The following is an 8,957-nucleotide window of genomic DNA, read 5'->3' on the forward strand; positions in this document are numbered from 1 at the left end:
TCTTGGGCTCTTTGTATTCTATTTGCCCAATTTTGATGTACAATTTTTGTTTTGTCTTTTATATTATGTTACATTATATTATATTATATGGTATGTTATTATTGTTCCAAAGAAGCCAGTTTATTTTCTAATGAGAAATAGAAAGGAAGTGGATCAGGATGGGACGGGGAGTGGGATTTTTAGGTCTCAAACCTGGGACAGACCAACTGAAGTGCCTATTAACTTACCAACACTGGTGCTGGCCACTGTGTTCTCCCAGCATCCTTCAGTCTATACCTGTTACTCCCTGCCCTGAGCTCTCCAATCACAGCTGACTCTAACTACAATTAGAAGCCTAGGTTCTAAACTGGAGCTGGTAGTGCATGCCCTTAATCCTGGCACTCGGGAGGCAGAAGCAGAGAGATCCCTGTGAGTTTGGGGCCACCCTTGTCCACAATAGTGAACTCTAGGCCAGTCAAGATTACATAGTAAGACAGAGGAAGGAAGAAAGAGGAGGAAGGAAAGAAAGGAGGGAAGGAGGGAAGGAGGGAAAGAGGGAAGGAGGGAGGGAGAGAGAGAGAAGAAAGAGGAAAAGAGTGAGGGAGGGAGGAAAGAGGAAAAGAGGGAGGGAGGGAGAAAAAAACCTCTAGATGAGGTTAGAAGCTTTGTGTAATCTCAGTTTGGGAAAGCTGAGGCAGTACAATTCAAATTTGAAGCCTGTGAATGCTACTGAATGATACTATGTTTGGTAACAAACAAAAAATATAAAAGGGGGCAAAGTGGGGTTTACCTCTGCCGCTGTCTCTGTACACATTCTGGAGGCTCAGCCTCCAGCTCACTGTACACTCCTAACCAAATACGCTAAGGAAGACTCTATGTCTGTGTAAACACTGTCCTGCCTCAGTGTTAGGTGGCCCCACGTCTGCACACTTGCTTAAAGTTAATGGCATCAGAAAGGCCCAATACCCTGTGTAGCCAAAGGAAAAGAAGTGGGTGTCTGGAATTACAATCAGGCATTTTAGTTTGACTGCTATCAACTCTTCTTTCTTTCAGTTCAAGTGCAGCCAGCAAATGTTATGAAAATGAAAGAATAAATTCAAACCCTCTAAACAGCTAGTTTAACTTTCTGAGTGGATGTTAGGGAGGTACTTAACATCTGCTCTCAGTGTGGTTAGGAGTTAAGGTTTCTAATAAAGGCCAGGGCTTAGACAAAGCACAACAAACAGGTTTCATCCAGATCTGCTCCATTCACCAAAGTTCTGGGAGGGGCCGGCTTCTCAGCCAACTGCAGGCACTGGGAGGGAGAAAGGGCTGATTGCCTGAGGTCTGTGTTATGGGAAAGGGGACATAGCTATGAACATGTCCCATTTATCCAGAGGCCAGCCACAACTGGTGCTGACAGCCACCTTTAGTAGACACCGATAAAAATACATCCCCAAACATTCCTTCCACAGGCCACGTGTGACGAATACAGGAGGAAACTTCAGCCCCTCCCATTATTCTCTCATGTTTTGCTAACTTAGTGATTTAAACAGGTTAACCAAGAAGATAATTAATTAAACTTCTGTTTTTAAATCGATAACAAGGAGCACGAAGTGTAGCATAATATCTCCGTAAGACTATCTGGGATGCCGAAAATATAGCACAGCTGATGAAAACAAATTTATCCCAGATAACTAATTTGATCAAAGGCTGTGTGATCTACATGCTTCCTGTTTTGACCTCATGACTTCTGCTCCGGAACACTTCTCGCAAATGTAGTGCTTACCTACTCGTGCCTTTGAAGATGATTTTGGGGAGTGTGTATTGAGAAGGGGTAAGCATGCCTTACCCCTTGAGGGTGCTTACTGATCCTTCTACCTATATGGAGCAATTTCTGAAGCATTCTCTTCCCAACCACCAGGGAAGACTAGCTCTTCATCAGCCCTGTTTCGTGGCTGAAGCACCTGAGGCTCTAGCTGACGTCAGAGAGCTGTGCCTTCTCTGCTCTTTTGCTTACAGTGTCGCTGGTCAGGGTTCTGCATGCCTATGTCATAGCCTCCTAAAGACAGGAGGTCTTTTCAAAGGAACAAGAAAATAAACCAATATTCCTCTATGGATTAAAGGCCATAACTTACCTATCCACTGCTCCCCAGTGGCTGGGAGAGAAGTCGCATCTCCAGCTTTCTGACCTGGGCCGGTTCACCCCTCCTTAGGCAACCTGGTGGTCCCCTGCTCCTGGGAGGTCACCATATTGATGCCGAACTTAGTGCGGACACCCGATCGGCATAGCGCACTACAGCCCAGAACTCCTGGACTCAAGCGATCCTCCTGTCTCAGCCTCCCGAGTAGCTGGGACTATAGGCGTGCGCCACCGCGCCCGGCGCATCTCCAGCTTTCTTATTTTTATTATTCGTTTCCACAGACGTGAAGGAATCTGTTTGGCTGCTTGTGCTTTGTCCTTGAATCCGAACAATTTCACCCAATGTGCTTGTTTCCGTGTTTTAAAATGTGCTGTCACTCTGTAGTACAAGATGGACTGCTTTCATGTTCCTCCACCTTAGTCTAGCTTCTATGTCCACCTCACCAGACATCCTAGTTATAATGTCATGAAACCAATGAATCTTCTCATGTATTAAACATTGCTGACTGGGAGGGGTGGCCATTCGACACAAGTGAAAACATATGAGAGAAGAAGGGGTACAAGCTTGGGAGATTATCTAAAACGAAACCGTTAAGATGGCAACACATTACACAAACTCACACTCCCTAATGGTCTTCTTACAGCAGTGTTTGGAACCCTGGTCCCACTTTTCTCATCAGCTACTAGTAACCTTCTCTGATTTCTCTTGCCAGCGCTATAGTCCTGGGTTCTGGCTCCGGAAGTAGAATTTAGTTACTGCTTGTGTTGCTGAAACAAAATGCCTGACAAAGGCAACTTAAGGAAGGGTTTGTTTCGACTCACAGCTCCAGGGTACAGTCTATATGACAGAGCAGGGTAAGCGTATGCACGTTCTGTATTATAAGAACTCATGGGGCTGGGGATTTAGCTCAGTGGTAGAGCGCTTACCTAGGAGGCGCAAGGCCCTGGGTTCGTTCCCCAGCTCCGAAAAAAAGAACCAAAAAAAAAAAAAAAAAAAAAAAAGAACTCATTTGCACTTTCTTGTGTGGGAAGGAATCTATGCAGACACTGTTGATGCTTTGTTTGCACTGAGTTAACCTCTAGTCTGGATCTCTTCAAAAGGATTGGCTCAAGAGGCCTTGATGTTTGCAAACCCTCCCCCAGCTCTGCAGAGGAACCAATACGGAGAAAAACACCAACACCAGTGACAAGATGGCCACCTGACCAGAGGGGAAAGACTGGACTTGGGACTGACTGATGGTCTTGTTTCTTCCTTTCTGTGTAACCTGCTAGTTGAGGGGGAGATAAAAAAAAAACAGGTCTTCAGGAAGCTGGCCCATTGTCCTCCCACATTGCTGGCTCTCCGAATAAAATGCAGTTTAAGGATTCAATCCCTAGATTTTGCTTCTGTAGTGGGAATCAGGGCCACTTACACATCATAGCAGGGAAGTCATAGCTGCAGAAGCCTGGGGTAGTAGGCCATGTTACAGCCACAGTCAGAACTTGGGGGGTAGGGGTGTGAGGGAAGAGCACTGATGCTCAGCTCACTTTCTAGCTTTATTTTTTTTAATTTAAATTCATTTCTTAAAAGTAGAACTAGAGACCTCTTATTAAGAAAGAAAAGAAACACTCCCTGGGGTGGAAGCGGGCTAGTGACTTCTGATCCTTTATGGGTTGATTGTATAGCAGCCCCTTCTTCTGCATTTGTTTATTACAGAGCCCACTCCTGCCTGCAATGCATATACATATACATGTATACGTACACGTATACATATGTATATATAATAGCAGATGAGACAGTTTCCTGTCTCTGCCAACTGGCTTCTTTTACACATTAATTTTGATGCATCTTCTTCCAGTCCCTACTTCCCTGGCGGCTGTGGTCCCAGGGCTCTTGTATGGGAATTACGGGATGAAGACCTTCTATTGTGGACATGAGGGGCATAGCCACACCCCAGTGGCCAGAAGACCCTCTTCCTCTGCTCTACCTATCAGTTAAACAGGGGGGTGGGGTTCTTTGTGTTAGGAATTGCTACATCGCTGCATCCTCAGAAGAAGTTTAGTTTGAAATTGTGGCGTATTCTAGAACATACACATTTTACACGGTCAAAATACAAATTTTAAGAAATCGTGATTATGCTACCTCCTGAGCCAGAAAGGAAAGAACAAGGAAATCCATGGCCAGGCTTGTCCCAAGAGAGTCATTCTCCGCAGCTTGTTCTCCTGGGGGTGATCACTTGGGCTGCTGAGTTACAAAAATGTAACTCAGGGTGTGGGGGAGATACAAACAAATCAAAGCAAAACACCCACCATCCAAACAAACAGAATGCTTAGGAGGAATCCAATGGTGGAACAGATTAAAAAGAAGACAGCGTGAGGTTGCAACAGCGGAAGGAAGACAATGCAAACTGAATCATAAAGTCAGGTACAGCTCCACAAGGTTAGTATGTTTACAGAGGAACTGACCTTTGCACCACACTCAGGTGGCCACGATCATCCTAACCGGCATGTAGTAGCCTACGCTCAGAGTTCAACAAGGAGTCCTTTAAGGTCTGAGGTACTGTCTGCCCTTTTCTTTTTAAAGTCTAGCCTACTTCTTTATGTTTTTGTATCATTATAATCATCTTATTATTGGGCTACAATTCTTGCTGGAAATTAAAGACCCCATAGCTAGCAACAAACAAACAAACAACAACAACACCCAATCTAACTATTAAAGTAAGTTGAAGCTTCTAAGGGTTATTCTTGTGGACTTAGAGTCCTCTACCAGTGTGCCATCTTCTGGAACATGTCAGCACCTGGCTAACCATGAAGCTTCCCTCAGAGGCACTAGAGATAGTTTCCTCTTTGTAGAACATGTACTGCTATAGCCAGCCTCTTTTATAAAGGTAATGGAAACGGACATCTTGCTCTCATTCTAGATATTCAAGGGAACAGCTTCAGCTTTTCACGTTCAGTATCATGCTGCCTGCTTGGGAAGTTTCCTACCTTTATTGTGTGAAGGTCTAATCCTGCTGGACCTAACTGGTTGAAGATTTTTCTGCTCATCCTGAATTATAATGAATTTAATCAAATTCGTCCTGGCATCTATTGAGATGGTAATAGCAGCTTCCTCCTTTATTCTACTGATGTGCAATGTGTTACACTTGCTGTATTGTGTATGCTGAAACATGTTTGCATCCCTGGGACAAATCTCACTGGGTCATATTATATGATCTTTTTGAAGCGGTACTGGATTTGCTTTGAATTCTTGAAAAATTTTTGCATCTTTATTCATGAGTGATGTTGATTTAGTTTCTCTCTTGTTGCTGTCTCTTTGTCTGGTTTAATGTGAGGAAATGGGTTTCAGGACTGGATTAAGAGCACTTGCTGCTCTTCCAAAGGACCCAGTTCCTAGCACCCACATTAGGCACCTGTAATCTCAGTTCCAGGGAACCTAATAAACTCATGCCAGCAACACATACACACACATAAATAAGGATAAGTTAATCTTTTTTTAAGGAATAGGAAGAAGTTGGCCATATAGATTGAGTGTATAAAGACTGTTTCTTTTCCATTCATTTTATATTTTTGGACTTATTTGAGAAGTCATTCTTAGTTCATCTTTAATTTTTGACAGAACTCAGCAGTGAAGCTATTTAATTGCCTTTCCTTCCTGAGACCTCTCTGGGTGACTTTATAGCTCAGTTTCCGTGGGTTACATGTGCCCAGGTCTACCCAATTCTCCAGAGTTTCCAGTTTGTTATTGCACAGATTTTCAAAATGATCCCACGTGATCCATTGAGTTTCTGGGTAATGTGCTATAATCTCTCTCATTGGTCTACACTGTGGCTGGGTTTCCTCTGTCCCGGTCTCCTCCTCTTCCTATCTTGTCTAAACCAACAAGGTACTTGTTGATTTTCTTTATCTGTTTAAAATCCCAGCTCTTCCTTTTGTTAATCTGTAGTGTTACCTTGTTTTTAGCCCACTTTTCCTCTCAGACATGTTTTTGCTTTCCTTGTGCCTAATTCTGGATTTGCCTTGTTCCACTTTTCCAGTGTGTGTGTTGCACCAGTTGATTGTTAAATTAAAATCTTGTTAAATGTAGGTGTGCATTCCGATCCATTTCTCTCTTGGCCTTCGTTTTTGTCCTTAGCTTGTGTGCAGTGGCTTTGACATCTTGTGTTTCCATTTCCATTTGTTTAAAGACAAATCTGAATTTCCCTTAAATTTTTCCTCGACTGAGTGATCTTCTGGACCACACTGCTAACCCAGTTTCTTTAATAAAGCTCATCTGTCTTATTCTAGCTTTACTTCACCATGGTCGGAGAAGACACACAATATAATTTCATTTAAAAATTCTTTGAGATATTTTCTTGTGTCCTATCACAGTTTATCTTAAAGAATCTTCCATGTGCTGATAAAACAAATTTGTATTTTGCTGCTGACGGGTGGGGTCCACTGCAAACACCTGTTACATCCATTTGGTATATAACACAGTTTAATCTAAATGTTACTTTGGTGATGTGTTTGGGACTGTGTGAATGAGTTACCTGTTGATAAAAATGAATATTGAAGTCTCTAAATGTTATTTTATTAAGTGTATCTCCATTTACTAAAAATAACTGCTTTATATAATTGTGTGATCTGGAATTTCCTCTTCTCAAGTTGACCCCCTTATCATTTTATGGTGACCTTTCATTGTCTATTTATAACTCTGGACACATCTGTTTTATCTAAGTGTAACTCTTCTGCTCACTTTTGCTTTAGGTTTGTGTGAGATACTCCTTCCTTTTTCTTTATTTCTAGTCTGCTTTACTATCAATGAGACGTTTGAAGGCAGCCAATCTCTAATTCTGTTTCTCCCTTTATTATTATTATTATTATTTGTTTGTTTGTTTGTTTTTTCTCCCATTATTTTTATTTTACGTGGATTTCTCTTTCCTGTTTCATTTTTAGAATCATCTTTTTTGGACTCACTTGAACGCTCTCTCTCTTGAGAGCTGGGACTACAGTTATGTGCCTCCCCCACACTGTCCTGAGTCTCCTTAAAGGAATGAAAACAATACATCACAGTACAAAACAACAACAACAACAACAACAACAACAACAAAATCCCTCCATTCAGGTTTTGATTTGCTTCTCTGTTGTTTTCAGAGACAGAGTCACAGTGTGCATCCCTAGATGCCTGGGACTCTCCATGTAGCGCATGCTGCCTTGGAACTCACAGAGATCTGCCTGCCTCTTTCTACCCTGAGTGTATAACACAACTCCTTCCTACAGTCTAAAGTTTTTAAATGAAGGAATTAAACCTATTTACATAAAGTTGATATTGATAGATAAGAACTTACTCTGGTCATTAATTTTTTTTCTGGGCTGTTTTGTGTATTCTTTGATCAGATCTTCCTCTATTTTTGATTATCTTTGAGGCTTGATGGTTTTCTGTCTTGATAACACTTGACATATACGCTATACTTGGGAGTTCCATGCTTTTGTGTGATGTCACAATTGTAATTATCTTTCTTTAACTCCTAAATGTAGTAGTCCCCAGTGGGCCAGTGGTAGTAATGGATTCTCCATTTGTTGTTTGTCTCCCTAAGACTTTATTCATCCATCATTTCTGAAGGATAGTGTTGATTAGTTTTCATGTCAACTTGACATAATCTCAAGCCATTTTGGAAGAAGGAACCTCATTTAAGAAAATGTCCCCATCAGATTCACCTGTGGACAAGCCTGTGATGTATTTTTTGATTGGTGATTGACATGGGAAGACTCAGCCCGTTGTGACTGGGGCCATCCCTGTGCTGGTGGTCCTGAGTACATGGGAGCAACCAGTAAGCAGTAATCCACTTGCTTTAACTCCTGCCTCTAGGTTCCTGACCTGATTCAGTTACTGCTCTGACTTCTCTCAGTTATGGACTGTGATATGGAACTGTAAGCTGAAATAAATCCTTCTTTCCCAAGTTTGTTTGGTTACAGTGTTTCATTACAGCAATAGAATCCAGACTACAACAGAGAGTAGTTTTGAGAATGCCCACTAGCTGTGATATAGCTCCCTCAGACAGGGCATATTTACTTTAAGAGAAGTATAGGATGCCTAAAATCGAAAGTCAGGTGCCCATCAGTTGAGCACCAACTACAAATTAGTATGCAACATGAGAGAACAATGTACCCACCCATCCATTTCCACAGATCACATAGACATGAAGGCCACTTGGCCAGGCTGGACAAGCACACACAGCTGCGAGAGCAGAGCGCTTTCTTCTACCTCTGTAGCTTTGGTTGGTAGAGTCTCAAAACTGCCGTGCAGCAGCCTGAATAGTGCAATAGTGCATGTATGACAGGGGTGATGTGGACATAGATAAGGTGGCGAGGTTAAGGTTGGTGTCTTATTTAGGGTTTCATTGATGTGAGGAGATACCATGACCATGGCAACTCTTATAAGAAAAACATTGCATTGGAACTGGCTTACAGGACCAGAGGTAGTCCATTACCATCATGGCAGGAAGCTCAATGGCAATGTGGGCAGATGTGCTGCTGGAGAAGGAGCTGAGAGCTCTACATCTGGATTGGCAAGTACCAAGAAGAGCGACACTGAGCCTGACCCGAGCATTAAAAACCGCAGAACTTATTCGCAGTGGCACGCTTCCTCCAAAAAAGCCACACATTCACTCCCTGGTGACCAGGCACTCAAACACGTAATCTATGGGGCCATTGCTCTTCAAACACTCACATTCCATCATGACCCCATACTCTTGTCCAACTTCCAAAGTCCCCAAAGTCTATCACTCTCAACCCTAAATCTCGTCTGAGACTCCTGGCAACCTTTGCATTCTAATCCCCTACAAAATCAGAAAGCAAATTTGGCAGATCATATACTACTTCTAACGTACAAATG

The 8,957-nt window shown here is 42.5% G+C and overlaps 1 long non-coding RNA gene and 1 other non-coding gene across 2 annotated transcripts; one reads left to right on the plus strand and one right to left on the minus strand.

Annotated features, from left to right (window-relative positions):
* Positions 1 to 2,055: 2,055 nt before the first annotated feature.
* On the minus strand, positions 2,056 to 2,343 carry LOC147996266 (signal recognition particle RNA). Its single transcript, XR_015679222.1, has one exon.
* Positions 2,344 to 4,466: 2,123 nt separating this feature from the next.
* LOC147996267 (uncharacterized) lies at positions 4,467 to 8,020 on the plus strand. Its single transcript, XR_015678053.1, has 3 exons — positions 4,467 to 4,637; positions 5,002 to 5,178; positions 7,019 to 8,020. It is a non-coding gene; the product is annotated as an uncharacterized LOC147996267 (long non-coding RNA).
* Positions 8,021 to 8,957: the final 937 nt, after the last annotated feature.

Source organism: Rattus norvegicus, chromosome 2 (assembly GCF_021556685.1).
Source record: "Rattus norvegicus strain SHRSP/BbbUtx chromosome 2, alternate assembly SHRSP_T2T, whole genome shotgun sequence".
NCBI lineage: Eukaryota > Metazoa > Chordata > Mammalia > Rodentia > Muridae > Rattus > Rattus norvegicus.